Genomic DNA, 19,793 nt, shown 5'->3' on the forward strand with positions numbered 1-19,793 from the left:
ACTGCCCCTCCTGGTGCTTTGATCCCCTCGGTCGCTAGGAGAAACCAACTTTTCTCCTTGGGTTAATCAAAACCAAATTACTCAGGAATGTGGCAGGACAGGTCTGAGCTTCCAGGTCCCTTTGTCTTTGAGGATTTAAAATGAAAAAATAAAAATTTTAAAGCAGATGGCAGTGGCTTACGGGACTGGTAACATGAAAAGTCTGAAGGAACCTTAGACCGCATCACCCACCCTCAGAAAAAAAAAAAAAGTTATCCACAAACCTACTCCAATCTACCAATCAAGAGGTTATTTTTGTAGATAGGTCCAAAACTCAGAAGAACTTCCTATTTTATCCTTACCGCCCCTCAGGAAAGAACCCCCCCAAAGAAACCTGTACCTAGTCAAAGTGCAAATAAGAAATAAGCAAGATTTTGTTGCAAATGCTGCAACCCGATGATAAAATGCATCATGGGGAGCAGAGTCCCCACGAGCTCAAGATCATACATTTTCCAAGAACAAAGCTTGGGAGCAGTTTGCAAGGTCCTTGCTTGGGATACTGGGCTAGGAAGGAGAGCATCCAGTCGTGGGGACTTCGTAAACTTTGGGATCTCTTTAAGTTCTAAGAAAGGGAGCGTTGAGGAAATGGCTCAGTGCAGGGATCCCATCGGGTGTCGGAAGATACCCCTGGAGCACCTGCTGTCCAGTAACAGCCAGGAACTCGCCACCCAAAGCCGCCCTGTTCACTAGCAAAGCGTGCCGGGTGTGCCGGCCGGCCCAGTGACGCCGGCCCAGTGCCTCTAGAGGCAACAGGAAAAGGCTGACTGACCTCAGAGATGAAAGAAACCTGGGGCTCGGGGCTATATTAAAGACTCCACACCTCCTGCCCTGGTCACATCTTTGGCAAGCTTGTGTCACCGTGCAAGGGGTGGGCCTGCACTCCGGGCTACTGGAAACTCTACAGTGCAACGCCCAGTGGACATTATTATTAGGGACAGCAAGGAGTGACACGTCCCAAAGCACCCAGGGGCAGAAATATGAACGGCTCTCTGTGCATTATAAAATGCCACTAAGCTTCACTGCAAAACCTGACCAGCCCCCACTGCCCTCCCCCCTCCAAAAAAAGATAAAATAAACAAACAGAGCACCACCAGTTAAGCTACAGAGCCTGGACTCAAAAGATAAAATGAGGCCAAGACACAGGCCTGACTACCAGCTCGCCATAAATTGTAACTGGCCTCCCGCCTATGGTTATCTGGGAGGTTGCACTAAAGTAACTTTTAAAATACTCTTCACCTTATCTTTAAGCCCAGTCAAACACACACATACATCACCCGTCTCAGATCTCTGCCATTAGTGTTCCATTTAGACTTTCCGAAACAAGGTCATCCCAGTAGGCCCTTCCCCTGTTTCCGGTCACAGCTGCGGACTTTCACCCCCTTCTCCAACAAAAGGGACCTTGTACACAAAATTAACCCGAACCATTCGTTTGTGCGGTGTGAGAGAGGACACTGAGCCCTCGGAATTATTTATCCTCCTCCCAGGCCCGGCCCAGGGTGCTCCCCCACGGAGGCCGGGGGAGCTTCCCGAGAGATTAGAGGCCCCGCTGCCCCGGCCTCCGCACCACACAGCTGCATCTGTGCAGCCAAGGCCCTACGCTGCACAGAATAAACACAAAGCCTTTTTTTTTTTAAGGAAAGAAAAAAACTTTCTCCCAGACTCAGGAACTGTAGAAAATGGTTTGATCCCACAGCTGGAAAGGGCATGAATCATCCTAGATATTGTTGAGCTGTCCAACATGGCGGCAACCACCAGAATGATCCCAGATAGGGCTGATCTGTCCAGTATGGTGGCCACTGCCCATACACTGCTCCTGAGCTCTGGAAACGGGGTGAGTCCCAACTGCTGAGCTGAGAATGTTGTGGGGATGTTGTGGGTTGTGCAAAAAAAGACATTTTAAACTTCATTCCGCCTGTATCTTTTTACTTTTTATTAACGTGATGCCTGGAAAGTGTACAATTACATATGGGTTCTATTTCTATGGGCTGGCCCTCCAGGGGACGAAAATGTTACAACCTCAAACACCAGCCCATGACCATGCCCTAAAAGGAAAGAGTTAATTTTTAGATGCTAAAAAGACCATAAAATTAAGCAAACGGCAACATCTGATATCAGCTATGTCAAATCACTATCTCAGAGGATGCCTGACAAGTATGTCTAACTTGGAGGTGGGAGGAAGCTGCCCTCTTTTTATCCAAGAGAAGCAAATGCAATGTCTATCCCAGTGGTTCTCAACTGGGGGGGAGGGGCAATTCTTCCTCCCCAGGAGACAGTGGCAATTCCGGGAGACATTTTTGATTGGGAGTTGGGGGGCAGGGGGGCACTGCTGGCATCTGACCTGAAGAAGTGAGGGACACCCCCCCCCAACAAAAAATTATCAAACCCAAATGTCAACCATGCCCACACACAACCGGGCAAGGACTAGATGAGGTCCACGAAACCACACCTTTAATACTCAGATTTCCAGGGGTGGGGGGCTGGAGGGGGGGGCATCCCTTTGCAAAATGGCTTCTCTGCAGGGCTCAGGATTGGGTACAGGTCTCAGTGGTATTCACGATGTGGGAAAATGAAAGTAATGATAATAACGTTAAAACTATATTCATTTTCTCACCAGACTGAGAACTGAGTTTCAAGGGCTGAAAGGTCTGGGCAGCTGTGTTTCAGGCTACTCGGTAGAAAATGGGGTTTAAAAGCTCCGTGCAACGTGAGCCTGACCCCGCACCGCATGCAGAGTGACGCCTCTCGCGGAGGCTCCGAATTGGGCAAGCCACTGGCATGCCCAGTTCCCCAGCCCAGACCACAGAGGTTCCTTGCGCCGGGCGGCAGAGCAGCGAGGCAGCTGTGAGCGGGCCTGCAGGGACAGGAAGGGGACAGGGCAGCGGACGGAGGAGGCCAAGACAGGAAGAGCTCCAGGATGAATGTGAACAGCCCCTTTCGCGGAGCCCGGCTGGGAAGCTGTGCAGGAAGGCAGCGGGGGGGGGGGGGGGGGGGGGGCAAATGATAATTAACTCAGCAAGTTGATAGTATTTGCATATAAATGCCTCCACAAATCACGACAAACAAGCCAGGACAAGTCAGGCCTATTAGCATATACAAGCCAGCCCGGGAAGGCCTCTCTAGGTGGGTCTTTGAGTGGGCTGCTCACTTCGAAGGCCGCCTGCCAGCTTGGGGGGTGGGGGGAGGGCGGCGAGGGGGGGCACATGAGGGGAGGGCTGGGGAGGATGGGGACACTGTGTCAATTTCAGACCCTTTTCACTCCTGATCGCAGTTGCAGGATGTCAAAAAGAGTTGGCTGTATTCCCAGCCCCTAAGGGAAGAACAGAAGAAACACTGGACCTTTTAGTTTCTTTCTTCCAGGGTGCTGGGAAACAAGGGAGCCAGGGCCGTCGGCGGGGACAAAAGAAACATAAAGGAAAGGACATGCGGATGGGAACTAACATTTGTAGAGAGGCTACCGAATATGCACCGGGAAGACTTGTTTTCTATTTCATTTACATTCCCACTCTTAGGTGTGAGGTGTGCATTATGCCCATTTTACAGAGAAAGGAAGTAACAAGGCTCAGAGAGGTTGCATGGTGGGTCCACAGTCACACCGTCAGGCTGGAACAGAGCCAGGCCCTACGCCTACGACCCCAGCAGAGGGGTCCCAGACTAGAGCAGAGTGGAGAACAGAATTCCCAAAAAGCAGGCTCATTTGATTCATCCCTGCTTCTCCCAGGACAACAGAGTGTGGACACCAGCACCCCCATTTCAAGGGCTGACTCATAAGCAGCACTCTGATCCTGACCTGAACCCTACCCTGTTGTATTTTGTAATTATCTCATTTCTTTCACCAATGAGCAAGATCGCACCTCCTCCAATTAGACACTTAGGAGTTTGCACCAGGATTTCCTTTATCAGACAATATCTCCAATGTCTGGACAAACACTAGATTCCCCAGCAAGCGAGAAATAAACTGACAGTCCTTTCCCAAAAGGTGTAAAAGTTCTCTGCTTTCCCCAAAGATACCTCTACCTCTGGTTTCATACCTGTTGCAGGAAGAACCAGCTTCACCTCCTCTTTGAAAAAGCGGGGGAACCCCCAGAATTTTCACCCCTGCCATTCTTTACCTGCAACTACATTTTAAGAGCAGTTTGAAAGCAGCTGCTTTTGCAGTGACATCAGCCTTCTAACACACACTGAATCCACGGGCCTCTTCTTTAAGCATCCACAAGTTGACTTGACGCTTTAGCAACGACACAGATGTTCCACGGGGAAACGCGGCAATGTTACAAGGAAAGCAAAAACCACTCCCCCTACCAGCCAAATGCACATTAAGAACCAAGGCCCCGAGCCAAAGAGCATTTTAGGAAGAGGGCCTGAAATGGTGGAAGAGGCTTACATTGTTTGAGCAGTTAAGAAAAACTGTTTAAAAGAAAAGAAAAAAAAAAAAAAAGACAGGAAAGTTGCTGAGGAGGAGAAAAAAGGCACACACATGTTCTTTAGCATATTTTCACTGGACAAACATGTCGGGAAGAGAAAAGCTGTCCAAAATAGGCCGCTCCGAAACCCTAAGTGTGGAAACCAAGTAAGCTGACGGCTACACATATGTACTTTTTATAGGCTTACAGGAGCTTAAACTCTTGAAAAGAGCTTTTTATATACTGGATCGAGACTTCATATCTGAACAGGGATCTATATAACTTTGGGGGGGGGGGCAGATGAGGCCTGAACTCAAGTATCGAATTAAGCCCCCCTGTCTTCATTCAGCTCATCTGACTCTGACTCTGGTCTCTCCACTAAGGAGACTCAAAGAAGACAGAGAGCCGGCTGTGAACTGGAATTTTCATATGGAAATGCAGAGCCTACAACAGAGATGTGCACGAGCAACAGTTCTCATTCAAAATCTAGCTCAACCAATAGACTCCCAGAAGAATTTTTCTCCAGTCACATTCCCGGATAAAATCAGGCACAACCAAGAACCCAGCAAAATTGCTTTTTCGCCCACCACCAAAGACCCACAAGTAGTTCAGCCCTTCTCTTTAGCTAACTCACCCCCCACCACACACACACACACACACACACACACACACACACACACACACTCACTCACTCACACACTCACACACACAAAGAGTAGGAGGTCTGAGCAGCCACCAACTCCTGCCTCCAGAAGCACACGAGGGGGGGCAAGTTTCACTCTCAGATCAAAGGTTTGTGGCCGAAATCACTTTCAGGACAGTGCGTGAAATCGGCAGCAGATGAAAATTCCACCATCTTTTCACAGCGTCCGATGGAGCCAGTTTTCCCAGTTCAGAGTCTGCCTACAGATGACAGAAGATACTCCACAAACTCCCAACTGTTGCCCCAAAAGACCCACTTAAAATTAAAGACAAGATAATCATGTAAGAAAGCCTTCAAGGCCATTATGTGATTAGCAGAATAGGAGGAGAGAGGGCTCGGGGGTTTCCCCATCTTCACGAGGAGCAGCCTGCAAGGGGGGTTTGATGGCTTCAGTCCCAAACCTGCAGCAGCCAGAAGGGGCAGCGGGTGGGAAGGGAGCACATGTTTTGCATACCCCACTCCTCCCTTCCTTGGAAGCCTCAGACTGACTTCAGGGAGGGAAGAGGATGGAAAAATCTTGGAGGCGGCACATGTGTTAATACCAAAATTCAAAGAATAAGCAGCTGAATCACCTAAGACACCCCCCCACCCCCAGGAGGCCAGCTAAGGCCTCTCTGGAGGGGTACACATCAAAACCTCCCGTGCATTAATCCCCATGTTGACAAGACTGCATGGTGACCCTCCTGTGGGAAGGGAGAAGGGCTCACCCAAAAGGCAGATTAAGCCCAGGCATTCTGCTAAGAGGCCCTGTCTGGGATTAAAACCAAGAGCACAGAAGTCTTATTCTGAAATGAAGTCAAATTTGCCACTTAGCAAACTTTCTATGTCTCTTTCCCTATTTTTATTCACACCCTTATCCTTGCAAAAGCAAGAAATTCCAGGAATTAAGGGTGAAAGAAGGGCGGAAACATCTAACGAAAAATCACCTTTAAAAGTGACAAGTAAGCCAAGCCACCTTCCTTAGGCAAAGAATTCTCTAGAAACACACCCGTCACTGCTAGGCCACTCACTGCCTTGTCCTCACCATCTTGTCCCCTGCCCCGAAGAATGAAAACCAGAAAAAAGCATTCAAGTTGCCTCACTGCTTCTGAAGCTTTAGCACAATACTGCTGTCAATTCCCCAGTTCCTGTTCATATGAGTCATTTACTTTATTAGCTAAAAACAAAACAAAACAAAACAAAACAACCCTCTAACATCTGACTGTCAGTTCGCACATGTTCAAAGAGAACAATCTGGCAGCCAACTTTAAATCATATAGAAAAGAAATCTGACAGTTGTTGATTTTGTAGTTTTCCTCCTTAATCTGGATTTTGAGAGTGGCTTGCCAGTGAGCCAAGATTTTTGCCTGGGTCTCTCCCTGGGGGCAGTCTGACTCAATCTTAGCTTCTGTGTGTTTGTTCCTCAATTTGAGCAGTCTAAGGACTCAGGACACTGCTTTGGACAGAACAGGCACCTTTTAATATTTGATTGAGATTAGCTCCTGCAAAGGAATTCCCTTATCTGGATTCTATTAAAACTAGGTCTCCATTTCCCTGACCACAGTTTCAAACCCAGGCAGAGGACGGTAGTTCTGCGCTCTGCTGTGATTTCTAACAGCCACCATTACAACCAAAATCTCATACCAGAACATTTCGATAGCCCTCTGAAGTTCACTGTAATGGAATCTGCCTTCACGTTGTATTTTTACAGTAACGCCCCTATCCTGGTGAATTACACCAGCCTTGGGAACCAGAGAAGGCCAACAGGCCCAAGCACTACAGAAATGGGCCAGGCTAAGAGCAAGCAACCATTTTAATAACAAATGCAAGTATAAACCACAACACATACTGTATTTCTTGAGGTTACTAACGTTCAGCATCAGGTGCATTATCTTTGTAATACAGGGAAGTGTGAGATGGAGCTTGCAAGTTTCTTCAGGCCAGAATCACCACTGCCTCCCCTGTAAGAGGAGGAGACAAACCCTAAGCTACTCTAAAAAGTGGGTGTGAAGACAGTTCACTTTCTTTCCCTTAGAGCAAGCCCCTACCCCTTTTATTAAATGTGGCTTAGTCACTTAAATATTTACTTTTTAACATGAGACTGTTGCAACCCTGCAATAAAAATTATTTCTTAGATAAAGATATGCTTTGGGCCCTGGAATATTTCTAGCCTCTCACTCTGAACACTTCAGAAGCAAGACAAAAAACAAAAAAAAAAGCCCAACGTGCAAAAGGAACAACAGCACACAGTGAAAATAAGGACATGCTCTCTGGACACCACTTGTGACTAGAACTGAAGGAACCAAGCTAAATCATCACCAGTCCCAGATAAGACTTTACTAGTAGTCTGCAATCACAGATTTATTCTAATGAACTAACAACCTTTGGGTCACCCAAGGTGAGCCAGTACTGTCCTGGGAGTGTCTACTAATCATCAGTTAAAGTCATAATGATGAAAACTGAAATCTTGCTTAGTTTAGCGCCTTGCCACTGGGCAGTCCAGTTGGCACAGAGCTGATACAGCAGTTAAATCCAACCCCAAAACAGCAAGAAGGCAGGCACGGCATTGTCCTGTTGGGAAGAGCCAAACAGAGGCCTGCTGAGAATACTGTTTTATTTGGGTCCTTTCCACTCTCCCTGAGTATTCATTTGTGCAAATAAAAGATGGAAGGGAAAAACCAAAATTAAAGTTTCAGGTGGCTGGGGAAGCAGCTCAGATTTTTTTCTATTTTGGAAGAGTTAGCAAGTGTTTCTCAATAGTCCCCTGTCAATCAAAACTGTTCTCCAGAGAACTGGAAAATAGCAGCTCTATCCAATAGAAAATGCAGCCATTTCAAAAGAGAGCTGGCAAAGGGAGGTGACCCATGTCATCAAGACAGAAGGTCTCCAAGTCACTTAATTCCTTGTGATTCCAAAAGGACTGATTTTAAAGTGTAAAAGTGCTTGCTTCTGCATCTGCCCCATGTTGTTAAATAATACTTGTGTAATTAAATAAAAGAACAAAGTGTGACCCTAGCCCATTCTGAGAGGCACTTACACGCTCTCTGAAAACATGCTGGAAACTAAACGCAGACAATCTCCTTAGTCCCGTAATTTAGGGAAAGGGGAGAGGAAAAGTTTCTCTTGGCCTTCATAGCCACATGCCTCTGAAAGGGGGCCTTCGGGGTCTCCACAAAAGAGAATGAACACAAATACAGGTGTGCAAACATCCAGGTATGTACCTCTCTCCAATGACCCTATTCTTGAAACCCTTAAATTATTCAGAACCCCAGTCTCCTGACTTCCCTCACATTCCACTACCTCTGTCCCCTAATTGCTTTTTGCGTTGGGTAACAAGAAGGAATCAGAATCTCATGCCGCTAGTGGCTCTTCTGATAACAAGGAACAGGCCCGTGTTCCTGGCCTCGGCCTTTCTTGATCAGGTTACCCTGGAAGGTGTATGTTTTCCTCTCCGATGTAGTCTCTGCCCTCTCACTCAGGCCTCCCTCTCCAGCCCAGCCTACTGGAGCTCGTGATTTTTAGGGTTTCCCCTTGAAACCTATCCAGAAACCACAGCCATTAAAAGAACATGAAGGTTTGACACCTCCTGAATTTAGGAATGAGGGGACTCCAGGGGCCAACTCTACAAACACACCTGCTGCTCGATGGCAAAGCAACGAAGTTCCTCAGCTAGCATGAGCTCTAAATTATACTCTATTTATTTAGTGACCTTTCCCCAAGGATCTCAAAGCATGGGAATGAAATAAGATGACGCGTAACTTTCTCACTATCTACCTTCAAGGCTTAAGGTTGTTTTCCTTGCTTTGCCTTGATGCATTCCACCATGCAGGCCCCAGCCTGAGGGAGAGGCCTTCTCCCTGTGTCCAAGTGGGGCCATCTGTCCTCTCTGAGGTTATCTGTCAGTGGCTTTTAGAGTCCTCAAGGCCAGTTAAAGGACACAAATGTAGGGCGGGGAGAGGGGGGAGGACCCTCTTGGATTCACCTGCTAGCCAGTTTCATTTAAACCAGTTTATATACTGTGCACCACTGTGCCAGGCAATGCACTCTTGGACTACACCAGGCATGGGCTGTGATCTTTGCCCTCTAGGCATTTTCCCATCACTATAACACAGGTATATCCAAAGCAAAAAGGACCATTTTCCAGAAAGTTCTTTTCCCTCTAGACTGCCATGATTACTTTTTTTTCTGCTACTGACCTAACTTGGGCCTTCCTCTTCTTTTAACAGGACAAACGTCTCAGCTCTCCCTCTTGCCCACCCGCCTCCCCACGGAAATGAACGCTGCTCTGTTTTTCCAGAGTGCCAACAGACTCAAAGTTGAGGGTGGACAAATCGATCTCCAAAGGTGTTTTCCAGCTCCCAAACTCTGATTCTCCCTTTAATTACTCCCCAATAAGCCCGTTCTTCACATTGTTTCCAACTGGCCAGTGACTTCTCTCGCGATGAAAAGGGTGCATTTTTAGGCGGAGGAACTCAAACTTCTAAATGACACCAGCACCGCAAATATTCAGAAGGCAGGAACTAATCCAAAAGCAAAATAAGGAAGGCCGGAGGAGGGGGAGGGGGGGAGGAAAGATGGAAGGGGGGGAGGGAAGGAGGAAGGTCTGTACTCTGTGCCCAGCAGAATTCAGAGGCTCTCGCCCCAGGTCGGTTCCAATTGGAGTCCTAGTAGTTCAGGTGCATCCAGCCTGCCCTTCCCCCACACGCCCCAAGAGAATGGGAAGTTCAGCCAAGACTCGCTACACCTGCCCGCAGCTCCAGGCCGGCTGCGCGGACCCGGAGGGCGGGCGGGGGAGGGAGGCTGCACTCACCTGGCACACAAAGGCTCCGCACACCTCCGGAGGGAGGAGGCACTCGCGGGTCCGGGGGCCGAGGCAGGCGCGACAATGGGAAACTCCAGCGGCACCCGAGCCCCGAACTTACCCACCCCAGGCGGCCTTTTCCCCACCTCCCGCTGCCCCCGGGGCTCCGAGGTGGCTCTGGCTGGGTGCGGGGGGGCCCGGGGCAGGGGAGCGGGGCTCATGGTGGCGGCCGGGGCTGGCAGCCGCCCCTCCCCGGGAGGGAGGGTCCCCGAGCGCGCGGCGGAGATTCACCCACGGGGCGCGGCGCTCGCGTCCCGGTCGCCGGCCTGCCCGCTGCCGGCTCGGCCGCCCGCCCGCCCGGAATCGCTTTATGTAAATGAAGCTCAACTCGCAGTTTGCAGCGCGCACCGCCCGGGGAAGGGGGGCGGGCGGGGCGGGGGGCCTTCGGGGATCCACATTACACAGCAACAAAGCGGAAGGTTAATTTGAAACTCACAGCCCCGCCGCCGCTCGGCTCCCCGGGCAAAGCCTGACATCTACAGTCGTGCCGGGCGCAGGCCGGGTGCTCGGCGGCGGCCGCGCCCGCGGGAACACGGGGACACACACGGGCGCGCGAGGCCCGAGCACTCGGCCGCGCTCCGAGCACGGGCCTCCGGGCAGGCCGAACCTCGCGCCCGGGGACCGGAGCCCCGGGCGGCTCGGCCTGCGCGGCGCGGAGAACCGGCCCGGCGGGAACAAAGCACGGTCCTCCCCAGGGGCTGACCCCTCACTCATCAAAAGTCAGGGGCCGGCCTAGAAAACGGCGAGAAGAAAGGGACATGCCCTCGGCCACAAGAAGGAGCCTGGGGCCTCCGAACAGAAGCCATCGGTCTCTGGGCCCCAGCCACGTCACTGCCAGGCCACTCTAGCATGGGGACATTAGCCAATGTGGACAGGAATTTATTTGAAACACACACCCATCCTATTAACTGCTTTACAAAGCACTTCTGTTTTTCAGCTGCAGAAACTTATAAAAACATCCCCTGCTCTCCACTGAGAGTTTAAGGATAGAGTTTTTCATGGGAGAAAAAGGAAAAAAGAGACATAAAGAGAGGAAGAAAAGTCGCAGTCTGCAGTTAACCTTAGGGTCTTAAACAAGATGCCTTAAGAAGCCACAGATAAGGGCACAGATCATGCCCTGCGTAGGAAGATTCTACCCCCCCGGGTCAAATTTAATGCGGCTACCCCAGGTGGTCAAAGTAATCGCTGGACACTTTTGTATCTCCCCAGGTTCACCTTCTCCATTCCGATATGAAAAGGCAGCGCCACAGAAATCTCACCGGAAGTCCCCTGTCCTCCCTGCCAGAATCCCACGCTCGGTCTGAATTTACTCCCGATTCTCAGCACAGAAAGGCACCTGCTTTTACCCTTTCTGAAAGCCACCCACCCAGGCTGGCCCCAGAGCCTTGAGAGTCCTTTCTGACTGCACAATAATGAACCGTGCAAGTGTTAGAAATATAATAAGCTCACGAGGCGAAGAGCTGTATGTATGGAATCGTATTAGCATTAAGCACAGACTGATGCAGGAGAAAAGGATGGTAAAAACTAGGAGGCATTTTGCACAATATAATTCGGGTTCAGATTAACGTAACTATCTTACCTGTTGGGGAAGGACAACCCCTCTCTACATTTTAGTCCAAAAAAGAGACTCCAAAAAAATTTTTTTTTCCAGCTAGGGCCTGGGGAGAAAAGACTGCCTCTAGGGAATCATGTCCGATTAGGGACAAAGGAGAGCACAAGCCAAATTCTGTCACACATGAGAGAGTGACGGGGTGGGGGGGGTGGGGGGGAGTGAAGATAGGAAAAGGAAAGTGGAGGATGATTTTGTAAACCAGAGTATGGCCACTGCAGAGCTGTTTCCAGACCGCCTGACTTCAGGCCCAAGAACAGGTGGTGTTTTCAAAACACACTATTATTTATGTTAGCCACATGAGTTGAGAACACCTTAAAGAAAACTAATGAATAATTGAATTGAAAAAGTGACTATGAATAATACATGTAGATGATGATGCTAGCGATAAGGCAAGTAACGCGGCGCACACAACTCAGAGATGTCTCTGGAAACGTCTTCAGGAGAATGAAGACTCTAGGCCCCCATTCTTGCCTGGAAGCAACCCACGGCCCAGCAGATAAATTAACGACAATACGAAAATGTTTATACTCCCAGAAAATCGAATTTTGCTGCTCTGTCTTAACTTTTGTTAACAGGGGAAAACCTAATCTGGTGACATCATGAACCTGGTGGGCCAACAGATAAATATTTTCAATACAGTGAAAGCTAGAAAGCCCAAAGAACCAGCTACAAAGCAACCTGGAAGTATGTGGAGGTTCTGGGCAGAAGGCCCTGAGGGGGCCTGTCCTGAAACCGCCTGTCCCAAGTGGCAGACACTTGCATCTGCCTGCTGCACCTCAGAGTCCTGACACGTAGAGCTGAGAGTGACCCTGAGTCCCTTTCCTTTATCTTAATCCGACACCAGCTACAGACACAGTGAGGCCTGGTCAGGCTTGCCTTTGTTACAGACACAAATTTAACAGGTAATCCACAGGCCAGTAATCTATGGCCTCTGGATCATCAGGAATATAAAGGATCACACGAAAGCGGGTGTGTTACCTCGACCAAAACTTATTTCCATCGCTAATCAAAACAATGCCTTTTCAGAGGGAATTTGCAACTTTTGCACTTCCATATGGAATCAACAGTTTCTCTGACATACATGTTACAAATTCTGTCCCCCAGCTCTGAAAGGCCCCAGCTCTTCCCAGGGCAGCTGCCTGACGTGACACCTACGGCCTACCCAGCAGTGACAGCCCGGCGCTCTCCGTCCTGAAAACTGTTGACAAATAAATAAACCCACTCTCAGAAAAGGCAATTCTTTCCTTCCAGCTCTCCATAACTAGTCTCGTCTCATCTGGAAAGCGTAACTGGCAACAGCCAAAAGGATAAATATTTAAAAATAAATCAGGCAATGCTAACCCTTCCCTCACTCCTCCCCTTAGCCACTCTCCAAGCCAGAGGCCAGCCCCCTAATGCTTACTTAGCTGGCTGGTAAATTACAAAGATCCCATCCAAGCCAAACTGGTTGTCTCTTTCTCTCTCTCTCTCTCTCTCTCTCTCTCTCTCTCACTCACTCACTCCACATATACACTCACTCGCCAATGCTGTTCCTTTCACTTCAGCAAAGGTAAATATGATCTCTGAGCTAAGAGACAGCGAATGTCAGCCTGCTGACTTCTAGCTAAACCTGGACTCTATCTTCACAGCACAACTGGGTTGAGGCGGATTTGTGTATTCTTTCAGATCCTTCTATTTTTATTAAATTATACATACACGTTGATTTTAAAACTAGTGCTTAAATAACCCTGAGGCTTTAACAAAGAAAAAGCCAGAAGAGGGCACAAAACAAAACAAAACAAAAACAAAAGTCCCTGAAATAAGCAAGGATCCATTTGGAGCTGAACTGCACTGCATGCCCTGAATTCACCCCATCCTTTCTAGGCAGTTATACTTAGGAGCCTGGTACCCACTGCGTGGCCAGGCCCTCCTGGGTATGGTACAGAATGCAGGCCTTCCTCAGAACAGCCCACACTCACCTTCAGAACCGCTGGAGGCTGGTGTGCCAAGGCCTAACATGTTTTGATTCACATTTCTCTGTCACAAACCTCAAGGTCTCCATCTCTCGCTACAATGCTAATTCCCTAGATTAATTTTTACCCCCCAAATCGTAGGTGGAAACTTATCTGGTTCACTTCCCCACCCTCCTCAGCTCAGACCCTAAAGCTGTCAATGACACATCTAGAAAAGACACAAATGAGGAACCATTTTTTTAAAACTGTGATAGAGAAGAGCTTTCCTCAATTTTAAGTTACAAAGGCCAAGTTTTCAGAAAGCAAAAACCAAGACTTTGCCTTAAAACAGCTTCAAGACATCAGGTAAAGAGCTTGCGCTCTTTTTTTTTTTTTTTTTAAACAAAAATATTATTTCTGAAAGGGCAAAGAGAATTTGCCATGCAAGACTTTTATACCCAGGGGGATTCTTATATTTGTGTTTCTAAACCTTGAAATTGAGAATTTTAATAAAAAAGGCAGACAGATGCTTAAGGACAACACTGCAATCAGGGCCCATACATTACAGGAGAGAGGTGCTTTGTTCGGGGCCAGGGAAGAGAGGTGGACTCCTATTCTGTTCACAGGCCATCCCCACGGTCTGACACATCCCTCTGCCCTCAGCCTGATGCAAACCACTGCATTCTTGGAGGGGAAGCGGGTTGGAGGGAGAAGAAAGGAAAAAGGAAACGGGAGAGGAAAGAAAAGGGGGGAGGGGATATGGCCTCTCTATATCAATCGCAGTTTCAAAAAAAAATTCTCAACACAGCATCATCAATCCCACAGTGCGTACCAGCAGTCCCCACACTGGTTCAGTGCTTTAAAACCAACACTGAAACGACACACCAATAGCACAACGACCAGAATCAGATCTTTTTTTAAATGAAGAATTGCATTTGGATTTGCAATTCCTTCCCATCAAGCGACCACTTCTTGGGGCAGGATCCTAAGAGATAAACAAAAGGTGACCCTTTTCACACTTCCCCTAAATGATTCCAGCATCCCATTGTCTTATCTTTTCCTTTTAGTGCATTTTTGTTCGAAATCTGTGCTAATCTCACTTAAGAGCCCCAAGCTGAAATTTCACATCTCCTCCAAGTCAGCCAGTGTTTTAAGAATCTGGATTTCTATTGAGGCCCTTCCAATTGCCAGTGAGGCCTATGGTAAAATGCGCTTGCTTCATGCTGTTCCGTTTGTCTCTCTGCAGACAAATAGAAACTGTGAAATTTAAAGAATGGATTAAAAAAAAAAATCTAAAACAAAGAGGTTAAAAAAATAGGACAAATGTTTTTGCTTTTGTGTCTCCCTGGAGCAATTGTTTGGGGGAGTCTGCATTGACAATTACCATGAGAAGGCCATCTAAAGGCGATGCGCACACAAGGGGACTCCTTGCCTGCTGCCTTTGGTCTGGGAGAAAAAGCACCTTAGCTCCGTTCTCCAGGAACAAAAGGCCAGGGCAACGGAAGGGGGGAGAGGTTACTGGGGCTTTCACATGGAGCCAAGTGTCAATGCAGGTTCATTTTTCACCCGTCTTAGTTGGAAAGCAGCTCAGTGAACTTCCTAATGACTGCTTTTCCCTCTCCCCCTATTACTTCTAAACCTAAAAGAACAAAACAATAATATTTTTTTTAACCTAAAACCCATCATCCTATTAGAGGAAAGCCTTGGGGGTCTACACACTCAGTTTTTCCTCCTTCCTCTCCCCACCCTCTTTTTTTTTTTTTTTTTTTTTTTGAGGAGGGGGTATTCCGATTGTGGATCACATGGAAATAAGAGACACTGGTCATTACGGTCATTTTTAGTAACACCAGAATAGCCTTTACGTCTATGAAAAGGCAGGGAACAGAAAAATGCAAAAGGAGAAAAAAAAAACTGAACAGGGATAGAAGGTGCGGGGTTGCAGCGAGACTGTGGGGCAACGCCTGGAAACGTTTTCTTTTTTTCACAGCATGAAGTCCCTAAAGCCAGCTTCAGATTTGCAACTGAATCAAAGTCATCATTACGAGATTAGGTGGTGGTTTTTTTTTTGGGGGGGGGGGGCGTTGCATGGAGATGTGGGCAATAAGGATGTCCTAAAGACATAGACAAGGTGTGTGTGTGTGGGTGTGTGTGTGTGTGCACGCGCGCGCGGGGCGGGGGGGTGCTTCAAAGAAAGGAAGCTGAGGTGAATCACTGCATGCCATGAAAATACCAGGGCAAGTGGATGTCGGAGTGCTTAACCAGATTCGAAGCTAGAAACATCTTCCCCAGCGGCCGAACCCTAGGACGACACAGTGACACGCAACCCTCAGCCTTTGAACCCAGACCTGGCAGCTTAGGAACGCATTCCCCCTTCCCCAGGCGGCCACAGACTCTGGCTGAAAAGCAAGGTGGGGGTAGGGATGAGAGGGCCCTGCGAAGAAGCACAATAAACAACTCAAATATGAACGGAAATGACATCAGCAAAGTGAAGGGCCTGTTTATTGCAGATCAAAACAAAACAAACTTCCAAACCTTTTGTGTATACAAGATAACTCTATAAAAAGCCCTCCTAAAATGTCACCAAGGTCGACACATCAGCATCCCAAGAAAACAGATGACAGTTACCAAGGCCCAGGGTCGGAGGGGCGGGCGGAGGGGGGATGACGAAGGGAAGATGGGAAGGGATATAAAACCAGAAGGGGCCAAAAACCCAGCTGACTATTTCCCCCCTCTGCTGACCCTTAATATTTATTGGTGTTTATAATCTAAAAGCCATGCTCTGTGTTTCACTTAATACAAGGCCAGGCAGTGCTGTCTAATGAGGCAGCATTACAATCAGCTTGTAATACTGAATTTTTAATGCTGCCAAGGATTCTGTTACATAATAATATGAAAAACAGAAGCTGAAAGTGGGCTCACAGTGACAGGACACTGGAGATTCCAGGCAGGCAAGCGCCACAAGCCTGCCTTCCCTCCACTCTGGCCACCCCACCTCACGATCTGCAATCCGCCCTCCATCCCTCTACAAGAGATGGGTATGAAAACCAAGAGGATTTCTTAGGAAATCCACTTTTTAAATTATTATTACTATACTCCCTGATCCAAAGTCATATTTCAAGAGTTTCAATTCCACCTTACCTTGGGTCAGAAGTCTGAAATAAAAGTATTTTGTGGGGGAGGATGAAGAGAAAAGGAATATAGGAGGGGGGATGGTTCTTTTAAGCAAACTGAACAATTTAAAAAAAAATCACAGAGGGAAAAAGAACGAAGATGCTTGGGGGTGGAGGAGGGATGAAGTCTGCCGACCATATTCACAGCTGCTGTACTCAGTTTACATTGGTGTAATTTAAAAGCATACATATAGCCGCCTTGCTCTTCTCTGTAATACCCCAAGACTGTAAATCTATAACCACTGCAATGATTTAGTGATTAAAAACATGATAACATATTGTGTAACTGCAAACCACAGAACCCCTGCCAACTCTCCTCTAAGATAAAGGAAAAAAAAATACAGAAAATGTGTTGCTTGCAGCGATCTTCCTAAACCCAAAGATTTTAATAAAAGAACCTATACAGTAGACAAATCGGAAAAGGGTGAGTGAATTCTGTGTGAAGCCAGCAAAGGGAGGGGGGAAAACGGCAGCTTTATGTGGGATTCTTTTCCTTGTACTAACAAATTACGACCTAAACATGCCTCTTCTTTTCTCTCTCTCTTTTTTTAATAGTTTGTTGTAACTGGAATAACAGGTCCTGTGTGCTGTCTTGCATATTCAGAGCTGCTTTGTAATCGGATCTGGAGACCCAACCTTATTTGCCTGAACTCAATAGGGGTGTTTTTCCTCCCCCTCCTTCCTCTGTTTTGTTTTGGATTTGGTATCGTGGGTTTTCTGTTCTTGCTGGAAGCAGACATCTAAGCAGGCAGAGGCTCTGGTGCCTTTAAGCTACAGAGCAAACACCTGAGAGGGGGAGGCCCAATTTGTAACATGGCAGGAAGAGCCTAAAATATACACAAAAAAATAAAATCAAAGCAGCCGTAGGGGTTTTGGCCTCTGAGCAGCTGACCTGACCCCATTCTATATATTCTTTTATTTCCCCATTGCAGGATTCCTGCACCTTAGGTCAGATTCGAACTCAACGTGACCCTGAGGAGAAGGCAGTCACCGAGCCCTGGAAAACTGCTCCATATTTAATGGGGGGCGGGGGGGAGGTGCTGTAAGTGCATATGCATTCAGACCCCCCCAGGGTAGACCCCCCCCCCCGCACAGTACCTACCTGTACACACGTACACGTACACACACACACACACACACACAGGCATCTGTCAGAACTGCCAGGCCTTGGGGCCAGCTCCAGCCCAGAGGAGCCTGAACTCTCCTTGCAGCCCCCCAAAATCTTCACGTCTACAACTCTACCCATAAACGCACACGTGCACAGACCAACCCTCCTCCAGAGACTTTGTATGTTTAAAAAGTCCACAGATCTGAATTGCCTCCTCTCTGGACCTGAGCAGGGCAGTTTATCCAGAGAAATCAATAGGAAAGAGCATTTGCAAATATTTATATAAGCCCTGTGCGTTTCAGCATTAAGTAATTAAAAACTAGAACTCAGGGAGGGGGAAGGGAAGAGACACACAGACAGAGGAAGGCTGCTGGCCTAGAGTGGGTTTTCCTGCCCACACCTCATCTCCCCGAACGGCAATCCTTTCAAAACTGACTCCGTACACACTTTTTACGAAATCCTGTTCATGCACCATTTGCTAGACTATTTCAAAATCATCTCCAAATATGGATTCACCTACCACCAAGCTTTCAAGCCTGACTATAAGATAAGTGTCTGTAGTATCTCTCTCTCTCTCTCTCTCTCTCTCTCTCTCCCTCACTCTCTCTCTCTCTCCCTCCCTCTCTCTCCCCCTCTCTCTCTCTCATGCACACACACAGCAATCCTTACTTTTCACACTGCTTCAGTCTCTGGTGTATTACTCTCTCATATTCCTCACTCTAAATTCCTTGCACTTGTTAAAGATATTTCACATTATAAGATAAGCAGAGGACCCCCGAAGTGGTGATTCAATTAAGTGAATTCCCATCTCCTAACCCCCCTTCCAATACTTTCCACTCCCAACCTATAGGATACCTACACTTTGGGGGTTCAGTACCCGAAACCCTCACATGTAAACAGATTCACCAAAAAAAAATGTACAGTACTATGAAGGAGGTTTAAAATGAGCCACAATCCAGTAGCCTTCCCCTATATTATTCCGGAGGGCTGGCAGTAAATTCTGCTTGTACTGCCTCTAAATCTGCTCCAAGAAGCCGAGCAAGGCACTGGAGCACCCACGCTGCAGATACTGTAGAAATTTACAGTAAATGTAGGTACAAGATTGCAGCAGGCTGCCCTATCGATTATGCAGATTGTGATCAATCTTCTCCCCTCTCCCATTTCCCAAGCCTCTTTCCATAGACCTCCAAATAAGTTGGTCTGGAACTAGCCATTCTCCCAACTAGGGAGAAAAAAGTAATTTTTTAAAAAACATAATAAATCCTCAAGTGTCCCCACTGAAAGGGCTCGAGTCTTTTTTTTTAATTCCAAAGTGAATTTATGTTCTGTAATTTGCATTACAGCCAAGCGATCACCGTATGTCATATTCTTCAAAGGTACTTAACAGACACCCTTTTAAAAGTCACTAGAACTGGAGGCCAGAAAAAGGCAATCAGCCTCCTTCTTCCATATAGTCCATAGATCAAGTTTCAATAATTGAGACCAATAAAAATTGTCATATTTACCCTACTTCAAAGCAACAAGGGGGAAAAGTTAAGAGTGGGTGATTTTTGCAAGCACTTGTAATCAAAGAATTTGCCACAGTCGAAGGAACTGCACAACATTTTGCAAAAGTCAGAGTCTGAGCAACAGATTAATTTGCAAAGTAAAATGTATTTTTTCAACAGCTCCACAAGGAGCCTACTGAGTCCATACACAATTTAAATACCCGGCATAAAATACACTTAGCTCTACTCTGCAATAGATATGCAAAAAGATGTACATGAAAATGCATAATGCAAAATTCAGGAACGTGATTTTTGCATCTAATGGGGAAAATACATGGAGAAGAAGAGTGGAACAGGACGAGGGTGAAAGTGGGGAACGGAACGTAAACAATCCCAGATTCGCGTGAGCAAAAAAAAAAAAAAAGAAAGAAAGAAAGAAAAGGGAAAAAAGAAGAAAAAGAAAGAAAGAAAAAGAAAAGGAAAGAAACAAAAAACAAGGGAGG

The 19,793-nt window shown here is 47.3% G+C and overlaps 1 protein-coding gene across 2 annotated transcripts in view; it reads right to left on the reverse strand.

Moving 5' to 3' along the window:
• Positions 1 to 19,793, reverse strand: part of ZFHX3 (zinc finger homeobox 3) — a 277,898-nt gene that overhangs the window by 231,724 nt on the left and 26,381 nt on the right. The window lies entirely within an intron of this gene.

Source organism: Eschrichtius robustus, chromosome 19 (genome assembly GCF_028021215.1).
Source record: "Eschrichtius robustus isolate mEscRob2 chromosome 19, mEscRob2.pri, whole genome shotgun sequence".
Lineage (NCBI taxonomy): Eukaryota > Metazoa > Chordata > Mammalia > Artiodactyla > Eschrichtiidae > Eschrichtius > Eschrichtius robustus.